Raw genomic sequence first — 8,930 nt, 5'->3', positions numbered from 1 at the left:
ATTTTGGGATACCTTTGTATGTGCTTTTCATTTGTAAGTAATTTAAAAAAAAACACAACAATTAGTGAATAAAATGTTTTCTTGTTTAAATTGGGCCAAATATTTAAATGCAGAATCACTCCATAATCACTTTCTTTAATATTGCATTTGTCTGTCATCTCAGCACAGGATCATTTACCTAGACACGGTGTTGTGTGTAGTTCCATTAGTGCATTGTATGTTCGTTGTGCTGTTGTGACTTAACTCTTGCTACTACCTCATATTCTTGAGAACTCATGGTTCACATGGAAGAGCTAAAACATCTTTTGTCATTTCAGTGAACAGCAAACTGAATATAAAGCAGAACAGTATTTTCTCCTTCTTTCTTATCCCTGTCTGTATTGAACTTTTGTCTAAATTAGTTCATGTAACATAAGATTTTAGGCATGTGTTTATACTTATGTCCTCATAACAGATCGTAAGCTCCTTAAAGGAGCAGGACTTTATTCATACTTTTATCACTAGCAACAAGAATGATTCTAGGCGTATAAGGTAAACTTTGTAATCATGTTTTTAGTAATTAATAAATTATTACAAAGGCAGAATGTGTCTTCTGTGATTTTTCTTTCTCCTACCATGTAGAGTACAAAGAAGCTGCATCTTATGTAACACACCTATGATACACACACACACACACACACATAGAAGTTTGCCCCTCCCAGGTTCCTGTCGTGTGATCCAGGGCTGATGATTTGAGTTGAAGAGAAATTTGTCATTACAGGGATTGGTGTAGTTTGAGGATTTGGCTGTGGACTTCACCTGGGAGGAGTGGCAGTACCTGGATGATGCTCAGAGGAGCCTGTGCAGGGATGTGATGCTGGAGACCTGTAGCAGCCTGGTGGTGTTGCGTGAGTGAAACTCCATAGTAAGTCCTACGAGCACCACTTTCTTCTTTGTTGATAATATAGGAACCACTTATAGGATTGAATTCTATTTAGGTAAGATTCCATTTTGTGGGGAATGTGAGTGGAGAATGTAAATGTCATCAGTCTCTAACTGGCCCCTTCATTGCACAGCTTCTGAAGCCAAGCTCTTGTCATTCTTCTAAGGACCTGACTTAGCGGGTTTACAAAGTTCTCTGTTGTTTCTTATTAACAGGCTGCTACATTCCCAAATGTGAGGTGATCTTCAAGTTGGAGCAGGGAGCAGAGTCATGGACATTAGAAGAAACCCTCAACCAGAGCCTACAAGGTCAGTCAGTGCATAATGGGCAGGGAGGCAGGGAAGAGTAAAGCCCAGCATTTGTTGGTCATGTTCTGCTGTTTCTACTATTTTTTCCCTCGATCCCAGATCTGAACACAGCTTGTCTGTTTGCAGAAAACACATGCATTATACAATCTCCAAGGATGACTATCACATGTATACCCCCACATTTTATTCTCCTAAATAGTTTTTAAATGTTTTCACATTTTATTTCATCTTATTGGATTGTGTTTTACACATGCATTTTATGTAACGAATCAGGAAAAATAATACTTTACATTTGACTCTATTTTCTCTCACACCTCACATGGAATCCATAGGAATTTTTTTCTTTTTTCTTACTACCTCTATTGCTACATGGTTATATCCACCTCAGTCTCTCACAGAGGTGCTTCCAGAGAGTCAGATCACATCTGGGACAGCTTTCCTGGCCCCTCCACATATCCAGGCTCTTTCTGAGTATGTGCAGCCAAGTGCGTCACCTGCCTTCTCATTGTGATTTTTCTGCAAGGGTCCTGTTGTCTGTCCTTGAAGTCTTAACTTTATTTTCCACTCCCACGTACCTCACAGTTAATCACATAAGTCTGTAGGTCTAGAACCCCAAAGGTGTACAAGATTCAAGTCTTTTTTTCTATTAGCTTCTTAGATGTTAGACAGATCAAAGGAATTGGACAGAAACTAGTTTAATCTCTAAATGTCCTGTCATCCTGAAAACTTAAAAGTTTGCAAGAGCATGTTATATACCTTTACAAGTCAGTATAACCAATAATCAAACCAGTGTAAATGAGGGGCCATACAATAGCTATACATCACACATGTTTTTATGAAACAAACATGTTATAGTTTTATAAAGTTGTCATGAGTTCAGCAACCTACAGTGCACTGGCTTTTTTTGTTTCACATTGATTTAAAACATCAATTTATAAAAATGTCACCTGATAATTTTAATTTATGATCAAAATTCTTAATTCTTCTGTTTCATTATAGTTTTTTTTTTACATTTTAAAAGTATTTTTTCCATTTTTTTTTATTGAAGCATAGGTGATTATACATATTTGTGGGGTGCAAAATTGACTATTGGTAGTAATGTACAGTGTGTAATGCTCAAATCAAGATAATTAGCTTCTTCATCATTACAATTCATAACCATTCCCGGTGTTCATTAACCAATTTCTCATTCATTTCTCATTAACCCCCCTCCCTCTCTCCTCCCTTACCTGTTTCTCATCTAGTAACCACAGTTCTGTTCTCTTCTTCTAGAAAATCAACATATTGTGATCACTGTTTCTTTCTCTCTCTCTCTCTCTTTCCTTATTGTTTACTTGTTTATTTATGAATTCAGCTAATACTTATGAGTGAGGACGTGGTATTTTGCTTTCTGTACTCAGGTTGTGTCACAATTTTCTCCAAGCCGATCCATGTTGCTTCAAATGGCATAATTTCATTCTTTATTGTGGCTGAGTAGTATTCTATTGTGTATACATGCCACATTTTCCTCATCCAGTCACTCATTGATGGAGATTTAGGTTGGTTCTATAGCCCGGCTATTGTAAATAGAGCTGCAGTAAAAATGGGATTGCAGGTATCACTTTGACATGATGATTTCCATTTGTAGTGGATTGAAGCTCACTGAAGTTTGAATTGTGTCCCCCAAGTTTTATGTATTAGAAACTTGCCCCTACTGTGACTTTAGGAGGGTGGGAAATCCTAATATGGCAATTGAGAGGTGGAGCCATGAAAAGGTGATTAGATTGTAGGACCCTGCCATAGTGAATGGATTAAAAGTGGAGGTGAGGGTCATGGTTCAGAGGGCTTTAAAAGAAGAGAGGGGAGAGTTTGTCTCTCTCTCTCACTGTCTGCCCCACCATTTTTGCAGTGTGATACTCTGCTGTCACCGAAGTCACCACCAAAGAAAGCCTTCACCAGATGTATTCCCTGGACTTCGGACTTCCTCCCCTCAGAAACTGTAAGCAGTAAATTTCATTTTCTTTACAAAATACCCAGTTCAGTGTATTTTACCATAAGCATCAGAAACACATTAATACATCATTCCTTTGGATATATATCCAGTAGTGGGATGGCTAGATCATATGGTAGTTCTGTCTGTAGTTGTTTAAGTAACTGCCATCCTTTTCTCCATAATGTGCTGGTTTGAAGGCCCAACAACAGTGCCAAGAGATTTCCCTTTCTCTGCATCCTTGCCAGTATTTGTTATTCTGTTTTTTGTATATTAGCCAGTCTAATTGGGGTGAGATGATATCTCAGTGTGGTTTTGATTTGTATTTCCATGATGATTAGTGATGTTGAGCATTTTTTCATGTACCTGTTGGTTATTTGTATGTCCTCCTTTGAGAGATGTCATTCAGTTACTTTGCCCATTTTTTAATTGGATTACTATTATTATTATTATTTTACTCTAAAGTTCTTTGAGTTCCTTGTATATTCTGGATATTAGTCCCTTGTCGGATGCATAGTTTGCAGATATTTTCTTCCTTTCTTGCGTACTGAGGTTGTGTGTTCACTCTGTTGATTATTTTCTTTGCTGTGTTGAAGCTTGTTAGTTTGATATAATCCCATTTGTTTATTTTTTTTCTTTCGTTGCCTGTACTTTTGGGGTCTTATTCATAAAGACTTATCCTGGAGAGTTTCCCCTGTGTTTTCTTCAAGTTTTAATGTTTCAGGTCTTATATGATTAAACCCTTTGAGTTGATTTTGGTATATGGCAAGGGCTTCAGGTCCAGTTTTATTCTTCTACATATGAATATCCAGTTTTCCTAACACTATTAATTTACCCATTGTATGTTCTTGGTGCCCTTGTTGAAGATCAGTTGTTTGTAAATATGTGGGTGGATTTTTGGGTGCTCTGTTTCATTGGTCTGATTATCTGTTTTTATGTGAGTATCATGCTGTTTTGGTTACTGTATATTTTTAATACATTTTATAGTCATGAAGGATAATGCCTCCAGCTTTATTTATTTATTTTTCTCAGGATTTCTTTGAATAATTGTGGTCTTTTGTGGTTCCATATGAATGTGTGGATTGTTTATCCTATATCTCCGAAGACTGTCATTGGTATTTTGATGCAGATCACATGGAATCTTTAGACAGCTTTGGGTGGTATGGACATTTTCACTACATTGATTCTGCCAATCAATGAACAGGGAGAGTCTTTCCATCTTTTGGTATCCTCTTTAATTCCTTTCATCAGTGATTTGTAGTTCTCATTGTAGCATTCTTTGACCTCCTTGCTTAAATTGATTCATAGATATTTTGTTTTTTTGGTAACTATTGTAAATAGTGTTGCTTTCTTGAATTCTTTTTCTGCTAGTTTGTTGTTGGAGTGTAAAAAAGACTTGATTTTTGTGTACTGATTTTGTATCCTGCAACATTACTAAATTTTTTTTGTCAGCTCTAAGAATTTTTCGATACAGTCTCTCAGGTTTTCTATATATAGGATCTTGTCATCTCCAAACAGAGACAATCGGACTTCATCTTTTCCTCCTGGGATGCTCTTTATTTCTTACTCCTTTGTAATTTCTCTGGCAAGTACACCCAATATAAGGTTAAATAGGAGTGCTGAGAACAGGCATCGTTGTCTTGTTCCTTTCTTAAAGGAGAAAGCTTTCAGCTTTTCCCCATTCAGGATGATATTGGCAGTGGATATGTCATATATGGTTTTTATTTTTTTGAGATACCTTCCTTCCATACTTAATTTGTTGAGTCTTTATCATGAAGGGATGTTGAATTTTGTCAAATTATTTTTTTGTATCTATTGATATGATCATATGGCTTTTGTTCTTGATTTTGTTGATGTGGTGTATCTCATTTATTGATTTGCATATGTTGAACCCTCCTTGCATCCCTGGGATGAATCCCGCTTGATCATGATGTATAACCTTTTGATGTACTGCAGTATTCTGTTTGCTAATATTTTGTTGAAGATTTTTATGTCTGTGTTTATCAAGGATAATGGCTTGCAGTTTTCTTTTTTGTTGTATCTTTGTGTGGTTTTGTTATCAGAGTGATGCTGGCCTCATAGTGAGTTTGGGAGAATGGCCTCCATTTTAATTTTTGGGATAGTTTGAAAAGAATTGATATTAATTCCTTTTTAAAGGTTTGGTAAAATTCAGCAGTGAACCCATTCAATCCTGGCCTTTTGTTTGTTGGAAGATTTCTGGTTACTGCTTCAATTTCATTGCTCATTTTTGGTGTTTTTTTTTTTTTTCTCCTTGACTCAGTCTTGGTAGTTTGTATGCATCCAGAAGTTTATCCATTTCCTCTAGGTTTTCAAATTTGTTCATGTATAGTTGTTCATAGTAATCTCTAAAGATTCTTTGTATTTCTGTGGTATCAGTGGTCATGTCTCCTTTTTTATTGCCAGCTTTTGTTGTTTGGGTCTTCTCTCTTCTTAGTTTTCCTAGCTAATGATTTGTCTACTGTGTTTATCTTCTCAGAAAACCACCATTTTGTCTATTGATCTTTGTGTCATATTTTTAGTCTCTATTTGGTTTTACTCTGATTTTAATTATTTCGTTCTGCTAATTTTGGGATTTGGTTTTTCTTGTTTTCCCAGTTCTTCGTATGTAGCATTAGGTTCCTTTTCTGAAATCTTTCTAATCTTTTGATGTTAAGCATCTATTGCGATAAAGTTTACTTAGTATGTCTTATGCAGTATCCCATATGTTTTGTTTGATGTCTCGTTGTTGTCATTAGTTTCAAAAAGTGTTTTGATTTCTTGTTTGATTTATTTTATGACCCATAAGTCATTCAGGAACATGATGTTTAATTTCCATGTATTTTTATGGTTTCCAAAGTTTCACTTGTTATTGATTTATACTATTAATCCATTGTAGCCTGAGAAGATACTTGAAGTCATATCCGTTTTTTCAAAAATTTGTTGATATTTGATTTGTGACTTAATATGTAGTCTATCTTGGAGAATGTTCCAGGTGCTGATGAGAAGAATGTATATTCTCTAGTGTCCATTTTGTCTAAAGTATAGTTTAAATCCTGTGTTTTTGTGTTGATTTGTTGCCTAGGGGATCTGTCCAGTGCTGAGATAGTGGCATTCAGGTCCCCAACTATTATCATATTGAGGTCTGTCTCCTTAGGTATAATAATGTTTATTTTATATGTCTGACAGTACCAGTCTTGAGAACATATATATTTATATTTGTTATGTCTTCTAGGTGGATAGGTAATTTTATCATTATATATTGGCCTTCTTTTTCTTTTTTGATAGGTTTTGGTTTCAAGTCTCATTTTATCTGATGTAAGAATAGCTACTCCTGCTCTATTTTGGTTTCCATTTATGTGGTATATCTTTTTCTCTCCTTTCACTTTTAGTCTGGGTGAGTCTTTATACATGAGGTGGGTATATTGTGGGCAGCATACAGTTGAGTCTAGCTTTTAAATCCATCTGGACACTCTGTGTCTTTTGAGTGGGGAGTTTGATCTATTTACATTTAGGGTTCCTATTGAAAGATATCGTCTAACTCCTGTCATTTAGTTATTTTCATGTGGTAGTTTTAAATATCTTTAATTCCTTTCTTTCCCTATTGTTGTTTGTCTTTAGAGTTTTTTTGTTTTTTTGAGGTAGTGTGATATAGTTTCTCTTTCTCATTTGTGTATGTGCTTTACTGGTGGAATTTCTTGTTTCTTGTGTATTCTTGGTTTTGAATATTGTTTTTTGGGTTGCAGGTGCAGGATTCACTTGAGGATTTCTTGTAGGGCTGGACATGTGATGCTGAATTCCCACAGTTTTTGTTTGTCTGGGAAACACAGTATTACTCTCATATCTGAAGAATAGCCTTGCTGGGTGTAGTATTCTTAGCTGGCAGTCTTTTTCTTTTAGAACTTTAAATATATTATCCTATTCTCTTCTAACCTGTAGGGTTTCTGCTGAGAAGTCTGATGTTAGTCTGATGGGGACTCCCTTATAGGTTACTTGACATTTTTCTTTTCCTGTTTTCAGGATTCTCTTTGTCTTTGACTTTTGCTAGTTTGACTACAGTGCGTTTCAGAGAGGACCTTCTTGGTTTAAATCTGTTTGGGGATTTTTGAGCCTGTTGAAACTGGTTCTCTAACAATATCTGGGGAGTCTTCTGCTATTACTTCATTGAATAGGTTTTCAATACCTTTTTCTTTTTCCTCCCTTTCTGGAACACCCATGATTTGGGTCTTTGTACCCTTAAGGTTGTCTGATAGCTCTCAAAGATTTTCTTCATTTTATAAAAATTCTTTTTTCCCCCTTTTTGGTCTGCTTGGCTTACTTAGGAAACACTGTCTTTGAAATCAGAAATTCTTTCTTCTACTTGTTCTAGCCTGCTGCTTAAGCTCTCAAATGTGGGTTTTATTTCATTGAATGAGTTCTTCAGTTCCATGAATTCTGGTATATCCTTTTTTAGGGTATTAATCTCTTTGAAGATTTCTTCCTTCATGTATTTGATTGCTTTTATTTTTCTTTTCATTTCATTGAGTCTACTATGTTCCTCTTCTTGTATCTCATAGAGTTTCCTTAAGATTCTTTATCAAAATTCTTTTTCTCACATTTCAAGGGTTTCTCGTGGTTTAGAACTGCTATTTGAGTTATTGTATTCTTTTGGGTGTGTCATATCTCTAGATTGATTTGTGATCATCTGTTGCAGCAGTTGTATCTTCAGTTGCTTGTGTGCTTTTGAGGAGAGAGTCCTTCTTGCAGATTTGTTTTTTTGTTGCCTGTTGTGTGGGATGTTTTAGTTTGGTTTCCAGGTAGACTCTGTAGTTTCAGTAATTTCAGGTAGACTCAGTTGTTCCAGGTAGACTTATTAGACTGGTGGCACTGATGGGTATGATGTGGCTGAGGGCAACTGGGACCATGTGGAATGGTGCTCCTGGGGCTGTGGCCTGGCAGTGCTATGCTCTGGTCTTGGAGCTATGAAGGGTGGGGCTCCAGAGGCTGTGGTCTCCAGTGGTGCAGGGTTTCTGTCATGTAACTGAATGAGGCAGGACTAAAGAGTGTGAGTCTGGGCAAATGCCATGCAGGACAGGGCTACAGAGGCTGCTGCCTGTGGCCCAAGGCTCCTGTGGTGAGATCACATGAGGTGGGGCTCTGGAGGGTGCGACCAGGTGGCTCAAGGCTCCTATAGCAGCAGCCACAAGTGGCAGGTCTACAGAGGATACTGTGGGTCAAGTCTCCCAGTGGGCAACCTGGAAGAAAATGGCTCTGGGGACTGCTGCCTGTGGCTCAATTCTCCCTTGTTAGAAGCCACAAGGGGTGGGGTTCTGGGAATTACTTCGAAGTGGTTCAAGGTTCCTGCTGTGGAAGTTGAAAGGAGTGGGGCTGTTGGGGTTGCTGCCTGGAGCTCCAGGCTCATTCAGTGGAAACCACAAATGATGGGGCTTAGGGAGCTGCAGCTGAGTACCTCAAAGCTCCCATGGTGGAAGACATATGGTATGGAGCTCCAGGGGCTACTACTGAGCAACTCAAGGCTCTCACAGTAGAAGCCTTCAGGAATCGGGCTCTAGAAGCTGTGACCAAGCAGTGCGGTACTCTAGTATCTGGGTCCAGGGGCTGTTTACTGGCTAGGGCTGGGTATGTCCATGTGCAGCTCCAGAGGTTGGGGCCATGGCTACAGATTGCATGGGTATGTCATGCAGCAGGGTGCACCAGTGGCCACTATGAGGAGCAGGAAGAACTTCCACAGGGG

The sequence above is a fragment of the Cynocephalus volans genome, chromosome 4 (assembly GCF_027409185.1).
Source record: "Cynocephalus volans isolate mCynVol1 chromosome 4, mCynVol1.pri, whole genome shotgun sequence".
Classification (NCBI taxonomy): domain Eukaryota; kingdom Metazoa; phylum Chordata; class Mammalia; order Dermoptera; family Cynocephalidae; genus Cynocephalus; species Cynocephalus volans.
The sequence above is the reverse complement of the archived record's forward strand: the minus strand, read 5'-3'. Positions refer to the sequence as shown.